The sequence below is a fragment of the Lynx rufus genome, unplaced genomic scaffold, assembly GCF_022079265.1.
Source record: "Lynx rufus isolate CCGP_SWC_20201006 ecotype Redwood Valley unplaced genomic scaffold, mLynRuf1.p SCAF_2, whole genome shotgun sequence".
NCBI classification, from domain to species: Eukaryota; Metazoa; Chordata; class Mammalia; order Carnivora; family Felidae; genus Lynx; species Lynx rufus.
This window is the reverse complement of record NW_025814834.1, coordinates 146,546,070-146,567,843: the sequence shown is the minus strand read 5'-3', so window position 1 is coordinate 146,567,843 and position 21,774 is coordinate 146,546,070. Positions and strand designations below refer to the sequence as shown.

The following is a 21,774-nucleotide window of genomic DNA, read 5'->3' as shown; positions in this document are numbered from 1 at the left end:
GAACCCTGCCTAGCATCATGCAGAGGTTGATCCTAGCTCAAGAAGAAGACTGGGCAGAGAAAGACAAATATCATATGACTTCACTCCTGTGAGGACTTTAAGAGACAAAACAGATGAACATAAGGGAAGGGAAACAAAAATAATATAAAAACAGGGAAGGGACAAACCATAAGAGACTCTTGAATATGGAGAACAAACAGAAGGTTGCTGGAGGGGCTATGGGAGCGGGGATGGGGTAAATGGGTAAGGGGAATTAAGGAATCTACTCCTGAAATCATTGTTGCACTAAATGCTAACTAATTTGGATGTAAATTTAAAAAAAAAAAAAAAAAAAAAAAAGAGGAAGCGTGGGTAAGCAGGCCGGCTAAGCCATCGTGATGAGAGGAGCCATAGGAAATGTAACCTTTTCTCTATCTCATGCCTTTGGCTGATCCCTCATGTTACAATTCCTTAACTGTGTACAACTGCTTTGCATTCTACAGCTAGGAAGAAGGCCATAGCAAATACTTCTGGGAGAGACAGACTCCACCATATGAATAGCTAATATATCAATTTTTGCAAGATAGTTTTTATATCCTAAGCCTCAGTTTCTTCACCTGTAAAATGAAGATAACAATATTACGTGACCCAAGAGATGTCCTATGGATCAGTCTTCAGGAAATCTTCATCTAGAAGAGTCACACCCTCCCTTCCTGGGCCCTCACCAGTACAACCTAAAGCCCTTCCTCATTTTACTTTTCTACAAAGCATTTCCCATCTTCTCCATATCATACATTTTACCTTTAAATTTCTCGTTATCTTTTTATGACATGAGCCGAAGTAGGACGCTTAACCAACTGAGCCACCCAGGCACCCCTTCATATTTCCCTTTAAGCATCAAGTGAAATACTGGAAGTTTTTAATGCCTGTATAGTTGCATAATGCCTATAGAAGTACAGTTGGCCCACACCAGATTCTGCTCTAAGAGTCAAGAAGGGGTGCACCAGCTGGCTAACGTACACATGTACATTATTTTAAAGACTCTGGTGTAGACACAATGAACCATCCTTATACAGTGGCCCTTCGATTTATTTAACTCCTTGTTGGTTCTGCACTGACAGCTTGGAGCCTGGAGCCTGCTTCGGATTCTGTGTCTTCCTCTCTGTCCCTCCTCTGCTCATGCTCTATGTCTCTGTCTCTCTCTCTCAAAATAAATAACATTTTAAAAAAGAAAATATGAAGAATTGTCCAAAAACCAACTCCAGTTAGCCACCCCACAACACCATTACCAGGAGGGTACCAGGCTGTGAGGATCAAAGCAGAAGCTCAGACGGGCATCAGAGCAAAAGTTTGGAAGTACTAAAGCAGGCAGAACTGAGCTGCAACAGGCAGCAGGAAAGAATCATCTTAAGTAGATATTAAGTAGATATCAGGGCATCCTGATAAGGCATGTTCCCCTTATACAAGCTCATGGAGTATGTAAAGCCAAAATCAATCAACAATCTGCCTTCCATCTTGATGGGAAGTTGGTTCTTTCAAAATACACTTACATTGGGGCAACTGACTCTCTCTCTTTCAAAAATAAATAAACATTAAAAAAATTAAACAAAACAAAATGCACTTGCATTGCCTCAGTTTCTATAACACACACACACACACACACACACACCAAATCCTTCTATGGCAAGCTCAGGTTTTTTTTCTTTTTCTTTTTTAATTTTTATTTCTTTTTGAGAGAGAGAGAGAGACAGAGTGTGAGCAGGCGAGGGGTAGAGAGAGAGGGAGACACAGAATCCGAAGCAGGCTCCAGGCTCCTAGCTGTCAGCACAGAACCTGATGCAGGGCTCAAACTCAGGAAACATTAGATCATGACCTGAGCTGAAGTCGGATGCTTAACTGACAGAGCCACCCAGGCATCCCTCAAGCTCAGTTTTCTTATTGAAATGCTCTGCTGACCCTCAAAAGGGAAAGCAGAAATTCTTCAAAGTCATGATGAAGGTCCCGTTGTCTTGATGCCTTGAAATGACCAGTGTGCAAGTATTTGGTTTCTTCGTCTCAGCTCCTTCCCTCACATGGAGGTCCACCCAAGCTCCAGACAGGGAGGACAGGAGCTGAACTAGTTGTGGGAAGTCTGCGAAGTCCAGCAGACTGTCCTGGCTTGGCTCTCCCAAAGGAAAAAAAGAAAAGTCGTGTGATCTGTAGGCAACTGATTCAACTATACGTCCAGTGCCTTTGTGCAAACCATAAAAGTTGCCTCCTCCAGGCCCATGCATTGGAAAGCTTTTCATTCCTCAAGGCTGAAGCGTCCCTGACCCTGGTGAGAGAAGCAGGGCTTATTTCAGCCATTTCCTTCCCCTCATTGTTTGGACCTCTCTGTGCAGGACAGAAACTGCCTAACTGCCCCTGGGGGTGTGGCTGTGTGAGAGGGGGTATTGCAGGGCTAGAGGTACACGAAGAGCAAAATGCCTGACTCCTACTGCATACGCCCCCACAGATGAGACCCTTTTCCTTTGCAGCTGGAGTTTAGTCTGTTGTTGGATCTGTTCTAGGAGATGCTAACCTCCTAGTCTTTCTCATGCATGTTGCCCCCTAACCACTAGCCAGCCCTGCTCTAGGCCTGTGGTATCAACACTCAGACTAGGTGGAACTAGGAAAAATGTCTTTCATGGGTTTAAAGATTGAACAAGTAACTTAAAAGTCCATTTGGAAAGGGACAACATGGTGTTATGGAAAGGCCACAGGATATGGAATCAGGTGACCTGGAATGGTGGCTTGATAGGTGTCAACTTGGAGAAGCCGAACTACATTTCCCAGAATTCCCTTCCCTGCATTGTTCTCATTAGACTGCCCACAAGAGATGATCTTGTGTGAGATTTGAAGGGAAGCAGTGAGCAATATTTCATAGTTCGCACATGTTGCCACTATTCTGTGGCTCACCTCACTTGTTCCCCCAAATAAGTGTCTTTTATTGCTGGTCTTGCCTTCCCAGAGCTCTCCACTGTGAGAGCAGTTGCTGGTACTGACCTACCTCTCCCACCCCATTCCAAACTTCCTACATTGCATTTGTCTCTGACTAAATAAACCATCCCTGATCCTGTTAACTGACCTGCCCCTTGCAGGTGAGATAGCATTTTCTCAAGGACTTTGAGAGATAGGACTTTCACACAAAGAAAGGATGTGAGTAGAGCTTATAAACACTCAACCAGCTGGTGGAGGAGGTATTTTGGGGTGGTTTCCTCCAAATCACACAGTGACTGGCACCATATACTCTATTTGGATTCACAATAAAGGTGATTACTTATGACCTTACTAGCAGAGAATATAACTACCTCAAGCCCTCCACTGTTTAAATTCTTTTCCAGCTTTGGGGGCTTGCTGGAATATGGACTATTCAGACAAAGACGACTTTTACCACTCCTTCAGCTGTCTGCACCCTCCCCTCCCAATGCATACACCCTTCATCTGCCCACTTTCTCCCTTTCATCCTGCCATGTTATAACCCTGGCTTCCATCTATCTTGTCAAAAGTGAACAAAGGGGTATGAGCTATCCTAGGACAGCTTGACACAGAAAAGATGTCCTATCGAAATCCCAGAATGTCACGATGAACTAGTTTAGAAACAGTATGATACACTGCATTGCTTTGCCAAAGGCAGTCTCTGGGGAAAAAATATTGAACATTTGACTCATTCACTGACAATGTGGGACAATTAAATGGGGGAAGAAAAACAGAGAAAAAAGAAAGGAATGAATAAATGGTTTCCTTTCTGCCCATAGGTATCTAATTCAGAGCACTCATGAATCTTGGACTACATTCAGCTATAATCATGGGTGATTCTCCAAGCGAAGGGGCTAAACACTGGCAAACGAAAAGCAGATTTGTCCACTGCATTCCTACCCTAATGGATGCTGAGATAATGGATGCTCTACAATCACCCACAAATTTCCTGGTACTGCTGCTGTTACTGCAAAATGATGGCTCCTTCAAAGTATCATCTCTTGCCCCTGCCAGAGAAAGCCAGCCTTTAAAAGAAACTAAATCCAAGGTCACTCACTTCCACATAAAGAGAATATTTTGTCAGCTGCCAAAATTCATTTATCTAATGTACTCTTACCCAATAACTTAAGCCTGGTGTGCTGGGCAGAGTCCAACTTGGGTAATTCCATTCTCCCAACCAAATTCCCCCAAGGAGTTTGAACGAGAGAGGACATTATTCTTCACTTCTTCAACTCTCCTATTATTAATCAAAAGAATGCTTTTCATCCCCAAAGCATGATGGGGATATGAGGATAGAATTTTTAAAAAGGGATTATTCTTAAGAATTTAGTAATGAGAGATTCCATTATATAAACTTAGTAAAGTTCTTTGGAAGTAGAGTCTAGATCCATTTGTGAAACAAATAGTTATTAAAGTATATGCCAAGTACTGTTCTCAACACTGCAGATGGAGCAGGACACAGAAGTAGTTTCTGCTTTCAAGAGGTAGCAATTAGAATAAGTTGATGAGTTTGGAGAGAGGGCCAGAAATCAGACCATTTAAGTACTGATATGGAGTTTGGATATTATTGTAGGCGCAGCTGGAGAGTATTGGTGGAGCGATATGATTGATCAGATTTTGAGGTCTTTTTAATAAGACCATCCCTTCATGGATATCTATGGGCCAGGGTCCTAGCCTTCTGCTACTTTCCACGGAATTGAATCATTTCAGGATCAACACAACTGTGGCTGTAATTTCCTCCCCACAAGCCTTCAAACAGCATTGAATCTTGGTTAGCTCAGGGCGCCAAGGAGGCCAAAGCCATGGTATGGCCATACGGCCATCAGCATGGCACTGCTCCATGACAAACCATACCCCTTCTTCCTCTGTAGCTGGCTGTACTTCATAGGCTTCCTTTGGTCTCATAGGACACCAGACAAGAAGGTAAATGAGGAAGAATTAGTTCATCTCCACTGCTCCAAGAGCTGCCTATGACCTGCTGAAAGTAGTTCGGTGGCAATATCAAAGAGCGGAAGCATCTCTACATATATGTGACCTATTGAATGGTGGTGTTCTTGGAAAGAGCATTACCACTGACAAAGAACCACTGAAAACTTTCTATTTATTGCCCACCCTGTGAGCAGTGACAAATATAAATAAGAAAATCATAACATCTGAAAATAAAAGGGGACATTAGTTGTCATGAAGTCCAACCTCTCTCCTAATGTAAGATTCTTCTATGCAGACCTGACAAGGAGTCTTCCAGTGTTCTATACCCTTCCTATATCAGATGGGGTCAGATGAATAGCAATTTAATTGCGTGTTGTTTTGTTGGTGAGGAAAGATCATTAACTGTGGTACCTTTTGCCCAAAGTTGTGGTCTGAAGTGTCAAAGGACAGATAGAGAAAGTTACATCTGAATGAGAAGTTAAGGTTAAGACCTGGAAAAAGAGGACCAAATAAGTTTTCCAGTCTCAAGTGCAAGAGGGAGAATAAAGAATATGGAACCAAACAAGAAGATACCCAGGATGCTGATGAATGAGAAATGTGGAGCAGGTGGATTAGAGGTGAGTAACTCTGGAGAAAGTCCTATGGGTGTGTACAAGTTTTCATGATGGAATTGTTAACATAATTCTCACACAAATTAGTATGATTGTGCCAAGTACTCTGGCAGGAGCTAGAAGACAACTTATATCCGTCTTCCCCTAAATGGTCACTGCCTCACATGGAAGCCCATTGCATCATTAGGAAATATCAGTGACCAGAATATTCTCTGTATTGAGGCACTGGGTGGCTCAGTCTGTTGAGCATCTGATTCTTGGTTTCAGCTCAGGTCATGATCTCATGGTTCGTGAGTTTGAGCACCACATAGGGCTCTGTGCTAACAGCCAGAAGTCTGCTTGGGATTTTGTGTACATCTCTCTCTGCCCCTCCCCTGCTCATGCTCTATCTCTCTCTCAAAAATAAGTCAATAAACATTTAAAAAAAACAACAACAAAGAATATTCTCTGTATCCTTTTCCCTCTGGCCATAAGTCTGTTCTTCAATGACATACAGAGCAAATCTAATTCCTTCCCCTCATGACAACCATTCCAATGTAACATGGCAGAAGAGGGGAGGGGCAGGGGGAAAGGGGAGGGAGAGAGAATCTTAAGCAGGCTTCATGTTTAGTGTGGAACCCGACGTGGGGCTCAGTCTCAATCGTGAGATCATGACCTGAGCCAAAATCAAGAGTCTGACACTTAAATGACTGAGCCATGCAAGCGCCTCTCCCTTAGCATTTTTATTAGATGTGTTTCATTCTTAGCTTCCTTTTACAGGTTATATTCTTTGTTGACTGTACTCCTTCCACCAACACTTCTTTAACCACCAATGACCATTTATGACGAAAACTCATCAAAGAGCTCTCTTTGCAGGCACAATAATTCCTTCAGGATCACTTTCACTTATGTCATCAGAATTTTACTTTTGAGAATTATTTATCTCTCATGGTTGGATCTTTTGATTATACCTGTGAGTTTTTCTTTTTCTTTTACAGAAACTTTCTGAATGGTATCTTAAGAGTTTTGAGACCATATCAGAAGCAGCCAAGAGGTCCTTCGTCAAAAATTTTGGACTCTCTGATGAGAATCTACTCCCTTTCTACTATTCCTCAATGAATTCTCCCACTTAGTGTTATGCGTTGAATTATGTCCCCCAAAAAAGATATGTTGAAGCCCTAATCCCCAGTACCTCAGGATGCAACCTTTTTCAGAAATAGGGTGTTTATAGAGGTAATCAAGTTAAAAGGAGATCATAATCCAATAATAATGATATCTTCATCTCCAATAAAGAGGAGAAATTTAGACACAGAAATAGACACCCCATGGGAATAATGCAATATGAACATGAAAGCAGAGATGGGGTGATGCATCTGCAAACCAATGAACACCAAAGATTGGGAGCAAACTCCCAGAAGCTAAGAGAGAGGCATGGAACAAATTCTTCCTCCCAGACTTCAGAGGGAACCTATCCTGCTGACATCTTGACCTTGGACCTCTAGACTCTGGAACTCTGCTGTGTAAGTCACCCAATTTTGTGATACTTTGTTACAGCTGCCCTAGCAAACTAATACAGTCAGAATTAGTACAAAGATGTGAGAGTTTGCCCACTGATTCTAATGTGAACGCTGCCTTGTTTCCCCTGGTTCTGCCTGCTCTAGTTCACTCCATCAGAGCCCATTGTTATCCCACTCAAGATTCTCAGACTTGAGACCTAACCTCCAGATATTTTCATTTCAGTAACTGTAAGGTGAAGCATAGGAATATGATTTTTATTAAGCCTTATAGACAATTCTGGAATGAGAAGTAGGAAGGACTTAACTGACTTTGTGTAGTTTAGTCCCCTCCCTGGCCCCAGGGCCTTAGCACATCTGAAAACTGATGGATCCACTTCTGCTGCTAAACTCAGCCAGGATCCAATGCCCCCAGTGGTAGCCAGAGGGCTGTCGTGCTGCCTGGTGTTCCTCTGGTGCCTATTCTCAGGACCAGGTCTAGGCTGGGGGCCTGCTATTCCCTCATGCCCCTTTTAGTCCTCTCCTTGAGAAGCGCCCTGACCCTAGACCCCAGCCTGGTGGCTAGGCCACTAAACTCTGAAGACAGATCCTCCCAATAACTGACTGATCACTCTCTTGCTTCTTGAGCACCCCCTACCATCAATTTCCAACCACACTCTGGTCTTTTAAGGGACCGGCATGGGAAATATTTGTGCCCAGCATGGGGAATATTCTTAGTGACTGGTACCTGACTTATGAAGGGCCATTCCCTGCCCTCTAGACACAGGATGTACCAACCTGGCTGCTTCTCCATAACCAAGCTCAGCAACTATTTGGATGACACAATGTGCTAGACCTTGTACTATACACATCCCTTCTGGCTTTCATGTTAGGCTCACTATCTAATGACGGATACAAAAAGGTACATGGATGCACATTACCTATGAGTACAGGGTCCTAGGGGCACAGAGGTGGAGCACCTGACCAGGGTCTGGAGGGTTCAGAGGTAGAGAAAGCAACTTGAAGAAGCTTCCATTTAAAACCAAGACCAAAAAATATATATATACACTAATATATTATTATTAATAACATGTTAATATAATGTGAAGAATATGATAATATTTTATTAATATATTACCAATATATTATTTATTATAGTTAATAATTATTAATGTTAACAGGGTTGGGAAGAGGAAGAGATCTTCAGGCTCAAGAGGCAGAAAGGGCATGATGGTTTCAAGAGCAAGAAGCTGGAGGGGTGGGTAAGAAGTGAAGGTTTTCCAGCCCCATCCTGTCCTACAGGAGAATCTTCCCTAGAAGAGAGGTAAGACAGATTACCCACTCAGCCATATTTGAGAACATGCCCCCATCCAGGAAAGCATCCCAACACACGTATGAGGGGAAAGTGGGTGGGTGGACCCCAACTGACCCTCAGTCCATCTGTCCTTCATTCAGTCTCTGACTGTACCCTCATTTGTTCTCTTCATCTTCCCGATTTAATTTCTATTCCACGCGACTCAACCAGCTTCACAAGCCACACAAATAATCTGTTATTATTCTTGGCCTGCAGTTTTTCAAACTTTAGCAGGCAGCCTCTTCAACCTCATGTAGCTAAAATCTAAGAGATAGGACTTCGGCCACAGCCTGGCACCGCCCTTCCCCCATCCCTAACCATTCTGGATGGTCCTGACAGGCAGCCTACCAGAAAATTAATTCCCAGCTGGGATTAAATGACAAGAAGTTTCTGCCAAACTACACTTGCCACTAACAACTCAAGAACTTGAGACACTGACCATAAGACTGGCCGTGAAAGACTCTCCCCCAGTCCCAAGTATTTGAACTTACCTGTGATGTAAGTCTTAACCTGGACAGCTTTGGACAGATGCACTCTTGAAATGTCGGATTATCCCTTCCTATCGAAGGGACTACTCATCAGCACAACATGGCAGCTGATATGTAAAGCGAATGGTAAAAAGGAAAGGCAATCATTTCCTCACTAAACGAAAGAAGAGATATGAATCTGAGGAACACAATCTGGCACTGATTGAAAGTAAATTACCAGCTGATTAGATGGCTGTAAATACAGGGAGAGAAGCCTCAACAGGCAGCTGGATTGCGTGAGGAAGAGGGAAATTAGAGAGGGCACAGGAGGTGTTGAGCACAGACAGGGCTCGGCAAAGAGGAATAGTGGCCGCTTTGTTCTGCCAAGATTATAGAAGCAGGAAGGGACCTTCGGGAAGCGTTCTGTAGATGGAGCCAGCGTGAAAGGGTGGCCCCCCACCTCCCACTGCACTCTCCCAGCCCCACATCCCTAATGAGCCCAAAGGGATTCAACACTCAAACCCATACCCAGCAGTAGCTAGGACGGGTCGTTGTTGTTGTTACTGCAACACGGGAAGCATCGATGACTTCTGTTCAGAGAGGAAAACCTGTTTTAGGTTAGATGCAGTCTGGAAGCTTCTCCCTTCCTATCAGAAAAGCCACTCTTCTAAAAACCTCATCCCTCACATCCCTGTAGCCTACAAAGACAGAGTCCATGCAGATGTCAGTGGAGGATACCATCCCCCAAACAGCAGCTAGGCATGCTCCTTCAGGGAGCAAGCACTGAAAGCAGCAGCCCCTGTGAACTGAGAGCTCTCTGCAGTTAGTAGAAGGAGCTTGGGACAAGGAAGGACAGAATAGTGTAACTAGGAAACCAGGGCTCTCTTGTGCATACCAAAAAATATCCCATCTTCCTCCGGCAAATGGCAGAAGCGTCTGGCCAGCCTAGGAGGAGGTGATGGGGGGGTGATCGGCGGAAGCGATGGGGCGAAAGGAGGATGACCGTAATGTTTGTATTGGTGATGAAGTGAGTTTAGCAAAGAACAGACAATGGATGCCTTAGTCCCATGGGTATTACTGTTTCCATAGCCCTGAGCCCAGCCTTACAAGGTTCTGTAATCCATAAGCAAGGCAGCTGTGTGCTCTCATTGACTGAGAAAAAAATACAGAAAGAATATATAGCTCTTGGGTTAGTTCAGCAACACTCCACCCTCATTTTCTTTGTGTTCCAGCCCTCAGGCCCTGGGTATGCTCTCACGTGGTTCCTGGAGGGAACTACTGAGGGACATGGAACCCAATGACCACATCAGTTGCCATTTGCATGTAGAAGGAACCATCCCAATGTAACATGGCAGAAGACATAAGAGGGTAGGTAAGGCATAAAGAATAAAGAAAACTGGGGGTGGGGGGAGAACTTGGCAAAGAAGTTTTAAGGCTTCAGTAAAGTCATTTCTCTAGCCAGATCCAACTAAGGGTCTTGCTAATTCTCTAAGATAGGGGCATTTTAGGTTACGACACACTGGATGCTTCTTGAAGCTTATTGTGTGGATACCACATTTAGATGCTATTGGTACAATTAACTGTTTAACTGCGTACAGTTCTCATTCCACATGGCGAGTTAGTCATTCTCAAGAAATCTTTTGATTGCCTCTGTACAACTCAGAATTATAAGAACCCCTCAAAGCACTGGAGGTGCACAAAACTGTCATTGTCAAGATTATGGTGTTCTGAGGGTAAATTCCAGGTAAGTAGTCCCTTTTATCAAGTGTGTCCTTGCAACTCTCTGGATGTGACATCCACCACAAAGGCCAGTATCAATCAGATCACTAAAGGGACACACATAGCTTACACCAGCCAAGGAAAACTGCAGAGATTCTGTGAACTAGTCTGGGGCCAACTTTTAGATGAGGACAGAAATGAAACTGGGTTCACTTCGTCTGGTGTTAACTGAGATGAACGTTAACGTGCCAAACATCTGAGTCACTGGCTACAAATAACCGATTGGAGAACTGAAGGGTGTGACTGGGGGGGGGGGGTGGGGGGTGGGAAGAGCGATGTGAGGAAAAGGGTGCGAGAACATTAGGATCGCATGTTGACAGCTGCTTCCCAGGAGGATAAGAAATGGGAAGAGTGCACGAGCAGGCACTGCAGAGTGTGAGGTTAAGTTTAAAGACCTTCCACAAAACCATCCTCTTTTTGAGTCACCACATCTTCTCGCACCCTTGGAACAGTGCTTGGTGGTGCTGGTGAGATGGGTGTTCCCAGTAACCCCTCAAGTCCATTCAATCTTCCTTCTCTGGCAAAGCAGAGGTGAGGATCAAGTGAATGAAGTAAACATTTGGACCTCACAGACTCAAGAAGTACAACCGACTTCTCTCTCTTTCGTGGAAGTTTACTTATTTATTTTGAGAGAGAGTAGGTGGTGAGGGGCAGAGAGAGGGAGAGAGAAGACCAAGCAGGCTCCATGCTGTTAGTGTGGAACCCAATTCAGGGCTCAATCCCATGAACCACGAGATCATGACCTGAGCAGAAATCGAGTTGGAAGCTTAACCAACTGAGCCACCCAGGCGTCCCACAACCTACTTCTCTTAAGATATCTCTATTCCGTTTTCCTAAAGACAGCAGATGAATCCCAAGAAGCTACAATGTGCCCTTAAGGAGACAATTTAGAGCACTGAGTATGCTTAATTTCTAGGATTCTAGGTTGGAACAAAGCTTATTGGTGAACCTTGAACCAACTGTAGCTGCCCAGTTTTTCCACATGGTTTCTTCTCTGCAGCCAGATAAGAGATTGTAGTGGCTGAAAGTAAAAGTATATCCCAGGCAAGAAACATTTAACAAGGTAAGACTTCAGAACTGCTTTGGTTAAACCCTGCTCTCCCAAAATTCTGGTGCAAGAAAAAAAAAAATACAGTTCTTTTCTAAAACTGATCAGTATTAATGTAATTCCCATCAAAATCTGAGCAAGTTAATTTGTAGGCCTTGACAAGCTTATTCCAAAATTTATTTGAAAAGGAAAAGGCCCCAGAATAGCCAAAACAGGGATGGATACCTGGGTGGTTCAGTCGGTTAAGCATCCAACTCTTGATATCGGGTCAGTTCATGATCTCACAGTTCATGGGATCGAGCCCCCTATCAGACTCTGTGCTGAAAACATGGCGTCTGCTTGGGATTCTCCCTCTCTCTCTCTCTCTCTCTCCCCCTCTTCCCCGCTCACACACATGCTCTCTATCAAAATAAATTAAATAAACTTAAAAAAAGAATAGCCAAAACAATGTTGAAAAACAAGAATGAAGTGAGAGAAACCACTCTTCTCAACATTAAGGCCTAATGCATAACTCCGGTATCAAGACAGCACGGTGCTGGTGGAGGGAATAGGCACACAGATCAGTGGAACAGAATAAAGAACCCAGATCTAGAGCCACACAAATATGTCCCTGACTAATTCTGATAAAGAAATGAAAGCAATCCAATGAAGGAGAAACAGCCTTTTCAATAAGTAGTGCTGGAAAAATTGAACATAAACCTCACACCTAATATAAAAACTAACTCACAGGGCGCTTGGGTGGCTCAGTCAGTTATGTGTCCGACTTTGGCTCAGGTCATGGTCTCATGGTTTGTGAGTTAGAGCCCCACATCAGACTCTGTGCTGACAGCTCGGAGCCTGGAGCCTGCTTTGGATGCTGTGTCCCTCTCTTTGTCAACTCTTCCCCTGCTCGTGTCTGTCTCTCCCTCTCAAAAATAAATAAACATTAAAAAAAAATTAACTCATAATGGATCATGGACTTACATGTAAACATAAGACTACAAAACTTCTAGAAAAGAACACAGGAAGGTATCTTTGGGACCTAGGGCTCAGCAGAGTTGACCTCATCAAATTGGACCTTATCAAAATTTAATACTTTTCCTCTGTGAAAGACCCTGTAAAAGGATGAAAAAACAAATTACAGTCTAGGAGGAAAGATTTACAAATCACACAACCAACAAGGGCCTTGTGTCTAGAATATATAAAGAACTCTGGAAACTAAAGCATCCTTCCACACCATGGTTCATAGCATGTGTTCTGTGGATCACCTAACTCAGGATCTTGGGTGTGGGGGAGGGATTGGTAAAATGCAAATTCCTGTGTCTCATTCCAGAAATTCTGATTCCATAGATTTAAACGGGGCCTGAGAAATTTGCCTTTAAACGAAGCTACTCAGGATGTCTGGCTAGTTCAGTCGGTAGAGCATGCTACTCTTGATCTCAATGCTCAGGGTTGTGAGTTCAAGCCCCACTTTGGGGGTAGAATTTACTTTTTTTTTTTTAAGTTTATTTATTTATTTTGAAAGGGACAGAGACAGCATGAGTGGGGCAGGGGTAGAGAGAGAGGAGAAAGAAAATCCCAAGCAGGCTCACGCTGCCAGCATGAAGCCTGATGTGGGACTTGAACTTACAAAACAGTGAAATCGTGACCTGAGCCAAAACCAAGAGTTGGTCACTTAACCAACTGAGCCACCCAAGTGCCCCTAGAATTTATTTATTTTTTTATTTTTTTATTTTTTTTATTTTTTTATTTTTTTATTTATTTTTTTATTTTTGGGACAGAGAGAGACAGAGCATGAACGGGGGAGGGGCAGAGAGAGAGGGAGACACAGAATCGGAAACAGGCTCCAGGCTCCGAGCCATCAGCCCAGAGCCCGACGCGGGGCTCGAACTCACGGACCGCGAGATCGTGACCTGGCTGAAGTCGGGCGCTTAACCGACTGCGCCACCCAGGCGCCCCTATTTATTTTTTTAAAATAACACAAGCTCCTCAGATTTTTTTTTTTAATATTAAAGCTTGAGAACTCCCACAGCTATTCAATCTAGTGAACTATAAAACAAGAACGGCATTAGAAAAAAAATCAGGACTGGGCCACTTGTGCCCTGAGGGGGCAAATGAGAACAGGAACTATTTAAAGACTAAAAACAAACTGGAAGTGTTATGAACAATTTCTTTTTTAATGTTTATTTATTTTTGAGAGAGAAAGAGGGAGAGACAGAATGCGAGCAGGAGAGAGGCAGAGAGGGAGACACAGAATCTGAAGTAGGCTCCAGGCTCCAAGCTGTCAGCACAGAGCCCATTACGGGGCTGGAACCTGCGAACCATTGAGTTCACAACCTGAGCCGAAGTCAGACACTTAACCAATGGAGCCACCCAGGCGTCCAATAAGTAATTTCTACGAAGCAACTACTCTAGATTTATTAGGATGTGAATGAATGATGAAGTACCCTCCCCACACACCCAAGTATACAAGCATAAGGAGAACCTGCTGTGTATGCAGAGCTTTTTTTAAATTCTCATAGCCATGCTGCTTGAGGGGCCTGGCGCCCTCTGAGACGTGCTCATGAGGGATTGTGAGAGCCCAGGAAAGACCCTGTTCTGTGAGGACAGGGCATGCACTTTAGCAGGTTGGCAGACACTCATGTCCCCAACTAAACCAGTGTCTCTGGGCCTCGGGGAACCCACAGCCAGGGACCCCAGCTCTGAGGGCTGAAGGCCTGCCCCAGGGTCCTCTAATGCCCTCCCTACCACCACCTTTCCCACTCGCTCACACATAAATATGTGCACAGGTCTAGAGATAAGGAACAACTCCTTCTCACCAACCCACCAGACAGTCTGTGTTTCTGCCTTCACCATTCTGCTTCCAACCCCTGACAGGTGGCAAGAGGGGAGCCTGAGGACAAGGCAACATGACCAAGTGTGAACACAGCACGAAGCCGGGCTCCTCTGAGCAGCTGGTAAGAGGGCTCTCACCTCATCTCTGGGAAGAGACAGAGGCCAGCCTGACAAAGAGAACGAGAAAACTGCCAGGGGAAGGTGAGGTAGGTAGTTGTCCACCCATCAGAAAGTAAAGTGATGTTTAGTAAGACCAAGGCCGGACCGAAGAGCCACTGGCCAGGATGGAATAGCACACAGATCTGTGTCTGAGGGCAGGAATGACCCGTCTCCCGCTCCAGGCTCCAGAGGCGACCTTTGCTGTCCAAGGACGCTGCCGAGTGGCTTTGCAGACCCCTGCACAACCCAGGTCTCTGAGTTTCCCAGTGTTTGCTCCTTGGTGCCTGTTGTATCTCCGCTTGGTCAGAATTGATGGGAGCTAATCACTGCTGAAGCAGAGACTCCAGTTCATTTCCATTCACCTCATTGTTTGTCTTTTGGGCTGCAGCCAAGCAACAAACATGAACATTCCCCCCTGCAGAGCAGACACACACAGACACTTGGAAGCCTGCCCACATGTGCCACGCTCTCCCAGGCATGCACACGTTTACACATACACGTATACACCCGCACACGTGCACACGCATACTCACCCATCCACACTCGCACGCATGCACGTATATGCATCCACACACACTCACCCGTGCACAGGTACCGCCCATATGCATCCCCACACTCACGCACATGGGCACACACATCCGCTCCAGCTGCGGTTCAACTGTGCAAGTTCTCTGTCTTCCGCGACCAGGATATCTTCAAACCTGAGATTTCTTGCTCCTGCCCTCCTGTTCCCCTGGCGGCCTGGGCACCCACACCAGCACTCCGTAACTTATCACCACCTCTTAGGCCACTTCCAGCCATCGTCAGTGCGTGGGAGACCTTCCAACCTTCTGTCTCAATGAAAATCAACCGTTGTAAACCCAGGCTCTCATGAAGTTCCAGGGACCAGCAGGACTTGGATTTTAAACAGTCCCACTGTCTTCCCTGCGTAGGAATCAGTCTGGGCTCCAGACGAGATGGGGCAGCCCTCTAGTGGCCATGGCCGATATGACAATAGACTTTGAGGGCTCAAGGATGCTGTAAGGACCAGTCTGCTCTTCTTGAAGGCACAGGAAAGAAACCACAGTTATACAATCTTTATTGACTAACTCCTCCACTCCATTGCCCCTAGATCCTTCTAGTCACCAGGTCCTATCAATCTTCCCTTCCCAACAGCCATCCCCATTGTCCCACCTTAGCTCTCCCTTATCTGCATAGTTGGGCTGCAGTGGTCCATTGCCTGGACCTGTGTCCAGTCCATTTTGGACCTTGCTGCCAAATTCATTGACACTCGTTGGTTCTTCTACGTTCTCTTTTTAAGACTTACAGGCTTCCCCCGTCATCTATAGTGGTGACCCTCAAAAGGGAGACACCCTTTCTTGAGAAGCATCTCACTCTCTCAGGACAGAATGAGCAGCATTTCCACACATAGGCTGGAGATGTTGATGCTCTTCCCCAGCCCATGCTCATGTTGAACCATTTTTATCAAGGGGATGTTCCTCAAGATATCCTATCAGTTAAATATAGAGGGCTGGGGAAAAGATGGAGAACCCCTAGTCCTCTGGGCTAAAGTTCAAACATCTCAGCTCCCTACAATGTGTCCTCAAATTGCCTTTCTAGCCTTAGTGTTACAGTATAATGTTGAGGTTAAGGACTAGAATCAGACCGTCTGGGTTGGAACCCCAGGTCTACAATTTATTAGCTGTGTACCTGTATGGAAGATTCCGAATCCTCAGTTTATTTCCAATGTTGTTGAGATTTAGTGAGGTAGCCTGTGTATCAGACTTAGCCCAGTGCTTGCCACACTCAGTGCTCAATTAATGACTGCTGTTATCATTACTCCTCTGTCAAGCCAACCGGTTTGCTCACAGGTCAGGCACATGCTTGCACTTTCCATCTCTGCACTTTGGCTCTTGACACTTCATTTGCTTGGAATGTCCTCTCCCTCCTCTCTAATGTTCTGCTGAGCCCAGCTCAAATTTCTTCACCTGCTCAGGGAACTGAGATAAGAATAGTGGGCTTATGACTTCACACATTATCTGCTGTGAGACGAAACCAATACTTTGTGAGAGTGCACCATTTAAACTTATATATCTATGTAATAGACCAATGTGTGGGATATTTTACTGTTTGTGCAATCACACATACATAAAGCCTTGTAACGTGTATTCACGTGTTACTGGAATACTTAAATTTTTTTTTAATTTTGTTTTAATGTTTATTTATTTATTTATTTGAGAGAGAGAGAGAGACAGAGACAATGTGAGTGGGTTGGGGCAGAGAGAGAGGAAGACACAGAATCTGAAGCAGGCTCCAGGCTCCGAGCTGTCAGCACAGAGCCTGATGTGGGGCTTGAACTCACAAGCTGTGAGACCATGACCTGAGCTGAAGTTGGACTCTCAACCGACTGAGCCACCCAGGCACCCCTAAATTTTTTTAAACATTTTACTTCTCTGCCAACTAGATTGTAAATACATGAGGGTAAGAGCTCTGTTTTATACTTATATTCTCCATGAACATATCTTACATGATACTTTCACTATATGAGGTACTTAGTACTCATTTAATTAAGAAGTGACTTATCTTTTATAATAATAGTAACATGTTTTTGTCCCTTAAAGCAAATTTTCATTCACTACTTTATGACCTTTGATTATCTAACTTCTACAACATCCCTGAAAGAAAAGAAAAGCTTAGGCCTGTTTCATAGGGACTTCCTTATTGGAAGTCGTGCAACCACATTGTGTTATTTATATGTGTTAATTACATCACAATAACAGTCTCCAAATGGAAAGGTATCTGGATCAAAAAGGGCAGGTGGTAAATTTTGTAAAGTATGCCAATATCATGTTTATTTAGAAATCATGGAAATCAAGCTGAGCACTTGGCTGGACCCATACCTCAGGTTTTTAAAATTAGAGAGATCTGTAATTGCCCACCCCTTTCTGAACCCTCAATTCCTATTCAAACGCAACATGCAGCATTTTCTGGAAGAATCAGAAAAATAAGACCTAAGTATCACTCCTAAGGAACAGAAAATGGGTACTGTTACCATTCAAAAACAGAAGCAAATACCCTTAACATATATGGTTGGGAAAAGAACTAGCAGTTGAATTCAAATTTATGAGACATGGGATATATGAAGAATACAGCAATCCTTAACATTTTGATGTTACTTTTTAAAAACTGATGCTTAAAATTAAAAAAATGTATAGCCAGGGTGAAATTTCGTATATCATAGGTATTATCTAAATTCTTCTACTAGGTTTTTTCATGAAATATTGATGTATTTTAATGTATTGTAAAATATCTTCAATGAGGAAAATGTCACAGACTAAATTTATGTGACACATTAAAAAAATATGGAATATGGAATTTAGCCTATAAATATATTCTGGAGTCCAAAATACTTTCACTGTAAATTTCAAAAAGCATTGACAAAGACACAGAGCAATTGTTACTTTCATATGGTGCTGGTTGACTTGTACAATGGTGTAATCACTTTAGAAAACAATTTGGTAGTTTCTTATAGAGTTAAACAAATATTAACCACATGGACTGGCAAATACATGCCTGGGCTTTTATCCCAGAAAACTGCACACTTACGCTCCCACAAAAACCTGTACACTCATGTTTATAATCAGTAAAGATGAAGAACAGATTAGGGGTTTCCAGGAATTATTGGGTGGGGGAGGGTTTGGCTGCACAGGTGCAGCATGAGAGAATTTGGGGCAGGCAGAAGCAATGGAAATAGTCTATATCCTGATTGTGGTAGTGCTCACGTAAATCTATGCATGTTAAAAGTCATGGAACTATATACCCAAAAAGTAAAGTTTACAGTGTGTAAATATAACAGTAAAAGCCTATTTTTTAAGAAAATCCAGAAACAAAGTTCAGGGAAAAGTGAATGGTGTCAATGAATTCAATGTAAATATATCGATCACCTATTATGTACAAGGCGCTGCCTGGGGTAGAGGCAAAACGGAAACCAGAACCTAGTGATGAGGCAGTTTTAGGAGCATTAAGTTTGAAATCTGCTAGAGCTAAGATAGAATGCCTGGTCTATCTCTTATGAAACCTGTGTTTTTAGGGAGGTTGCCTAACATCTTTGAGCTTCAGTTTACGAGAATAATAAAACATACAGTACGGACATAGTAAGAGATTGAAAATGATAACTATTATTATTACCATAGCATTGCTAATATTAAAGCTAGTGATGCCAATAAAAATGATTGCTCTACCTTCAAAATACACCCAGCATCTAATCAGTCTCAGCATGTCCACTGCCACCGCCCTGGCCCAAAAGCCACCGTCACCTCCTGCAGTAGCTTACTAACTGCTCTCCCTGCTCCCACCGTACAACCTGTCCTCAACCCAGACACCAGAATGATCTCTCTAAAATGGAAGTCAGATTATGTCACTCATCTGTTCAAAACACTGTTGTGACTCGCCCTGGCACTCGGGGTGAAAGGCCAAGTCCTCCCTGTGTCCTCAAAGATCCTGCGTGATCTGATGCCATTTGCCTCTTATAATATCTTCTGTTGCTTTCCCCCTCACTCGCTCTTCTTCCACACTGACCTGTTACCCTGACTCCAGCATGCAGGGCGTCGATTTACAGCCTTTGTACTGGCCCTGGCCTCTGCCTCCAACATTTTCCACATGCCTGCATTGCTCATGCCCTTACCTTCCTTGTGACTTTGCTGGAATGTCACCTTCTCAAAAAGAAAAAAAAAAAAAACTATGTTAATTACTGTATTTTTTTTTAAGTTTATTTTAAGTTTATTTATTTTTGAGAGAGAGAGAGACAGCATGAATGGGGAGGGGCAGAGAAAAACGGAGAGAGAGAATCCCAAGCAGGCTCTGCACTGTCCACGTGGAACCCGATGTAGGGCTCAACCCATGAACTGTGAGATCGTGACCCGAGTCGAAATCAAGAGTCAGATGCTTAATTGATTGAGCCACCCAAGTACCCACCCCTCAACCACTGTATTTAAAATTTCAACCTGCTCCACTTTCTCCCAGCCCCAACAATCCCCCTCGTCTTGCCCAGCTTTTCTTTTTCCATATGTCTTACCACCTTCTATGTAACAACACCAAACATTGGCAGATGGCTCTCTCACAAATTGCTGGTGGGAGTGTAACTTGGTACAACCACTTTGGAAATCTTTTAAAGACTTCAAAATATTTAAGTCTCCCAGATTTAATTAAAGATTTAAAAACCTTTAAATCTTTAAATTTAAAGAGTATCTACCAAAGCTAAAAATACCCTATGCTGCTCCTGTGTGTAAACCCAACAGAAAGGAATGCCAAAAGACTCATATTAAGAATGTTAAAAGCAATTTTATTCATAATATCTCTGAACAGCAAACAACCGAAAAATCAACCTATAGCGCAGTAGATAAATAAATTGTGATATTTTCAAGCCATGGAATAGTACACAGCAATAAGAGGCACATGATAGTACCCTTAACAACATGAATGAATCACAGGCCTAATATTGAGCAAGATAAGTCTGAAACAAAAGAGAATATTGCATATGATTTATTTGATGTTCAAGAAAGGCAATGGCTTTAATGATAAAATCAAAATGAAGCTACTTATTTCCCTAATGGGGAGGTAATCTAATCTCTCTGAAAATAATGATAATAATATCCATCTTGCAGGGCAAGGCTAACCACAGGAAACTTATGTTTAACATCTAGCACCAGATCCTGGCACAGAATACTGGCTAACTAAACGATAGTTTGTCTTCATGTATGTCCTTTGTTTACATTAGCTTAGTAATTGTCAAGTAAAGATAGTTTTATGATACTCAACACAAAAGTTTCCATTATATATGCCATTAGTTGCCTCCCAATAGCCATTCCCTTTTCCTTCTTTTTTTTTTTTTTTTTTGAAAGTTTGTTTATTTTGAGAGAGAAAGACAGTGAGCAAGTAGGGGGAGGAGCAGAGAGAGGAAGAGAGAGAGAGAGAGAGAGAGAGAATCCCAAGCAGGCTCTGTGCTGTCAGCATGGAGCCCAGCTTGGGGCTTGATCCCATGAACTGTGAGATCATGACCTGAGTCGAAATCAAGAGTCGGACGCTCAACCGACTGAGCCACCCAGGCTCCCATCCCGTTTTCTTCTTAATAATAGAGTCCCTGTTTTGTTCAGAGAAGCCATACGCCCAGCCCAGAGTGATGAAGCATGACTAAGCCATGGAACTCCCATGTCCCTTTGCCAGACCCACTTTCCCAATTTCCCCGTACACCGAGGGGCAACCATGTGCCCAGTTTGGGCCAATGAGACCTAAAGAGGAATTCTGATAGGAAACTGGCTAGAAAAGGGTTGTTTTCCTTTCTAAAAGGAGAAAGGCACATACTCTCTCACTGCCTCCCCCCCTCCCGTTTTCTGCCTTTGGATGAATGATATATAGAGCTGAAGCAACCACCTTTTGATCAAGAAAATCATAGAGAAAAGGACAAATAGCCCCAACATATCAGAATTAGCAATTCACCTACCTTCAAAGCTTTTGTTCTAAGAAGTAATTATCTTTATTATTTAAGCCCTGTTACTTAAGCCATTGTTAGTTGAGTCTTCTATTACTTCCCGCTGAAAGCATTCCTGTGACGACCCTCTTCTAGACTACACGTGTGCCACAGAAAATCCTTAAACTGATCATTCGGACATCTTATCGTGCTCTCTTTAATTTGCCCAAAGTCTGAGCACAACCCACCCCTTTCTTGTCCTTCCACGAGTCTCCTCCGTGCCAATTTACTAAACTGCCTCTACTTTCTTTTTTTTTTAATTTTTTTTTCAACGTTTATTTATTTTTGGGACAGAGAGAGACAGAGCATGAACGGGGGAGGGGCAGAGAGAGGGAGACACAGAATCGGAAACAGGCTCCAGGCTCCGAGCCATCAGCCCAGAGCCTGACGCGGGGCTCGAACTCATGGACCGCGAGATCGTGACCTGACTGAAGTCGGACGCTTAACCGACTGCGCCACCCAGGCGCCCCTGCCTCTACTTTCTAAGGCAAACACCTTTCAATTGCATGTGAACATACTAATGAGGTCAGTGAGGTTCCTTATGCCTTGAGGCTAAGGAATGAAACTTAAAACACAGGAAAACTCTATTCAGTTGCTGAATTTGTTGGAGGGTAGCCAACTGCCAAATGCTGGTGGTAGCACATACTAACCTGCATTTGC

At 43.6% G+C, this 21,774-nt stretch overlaps 1 long non-coding RNA gene across 1 annotated transcript in view; it reads left to right on the top strand.

Moving 5' to 3' along the window:
• The first annotated feature begins 9,946 nt into the window (after window positions 1–9,946).
• Window positions 9,947–21,774, top strand: part of LOC124516330 (uncharacterized) — a 32,379-nt gene continuing 20,551 nt past the window's right edge. Inside the window, exons 1-2 of the long non-coding RNA XR_006963024.1 lie at window positions 9,947–10,177; window positions 14,493–14,656. This is a non-coding gene — a long non-coding RNA (uncharacterized LOC124516330). The remainder of the gene's footprint in view (window positions 10,178–14,492; window positions 14,657–21,774) is intronic.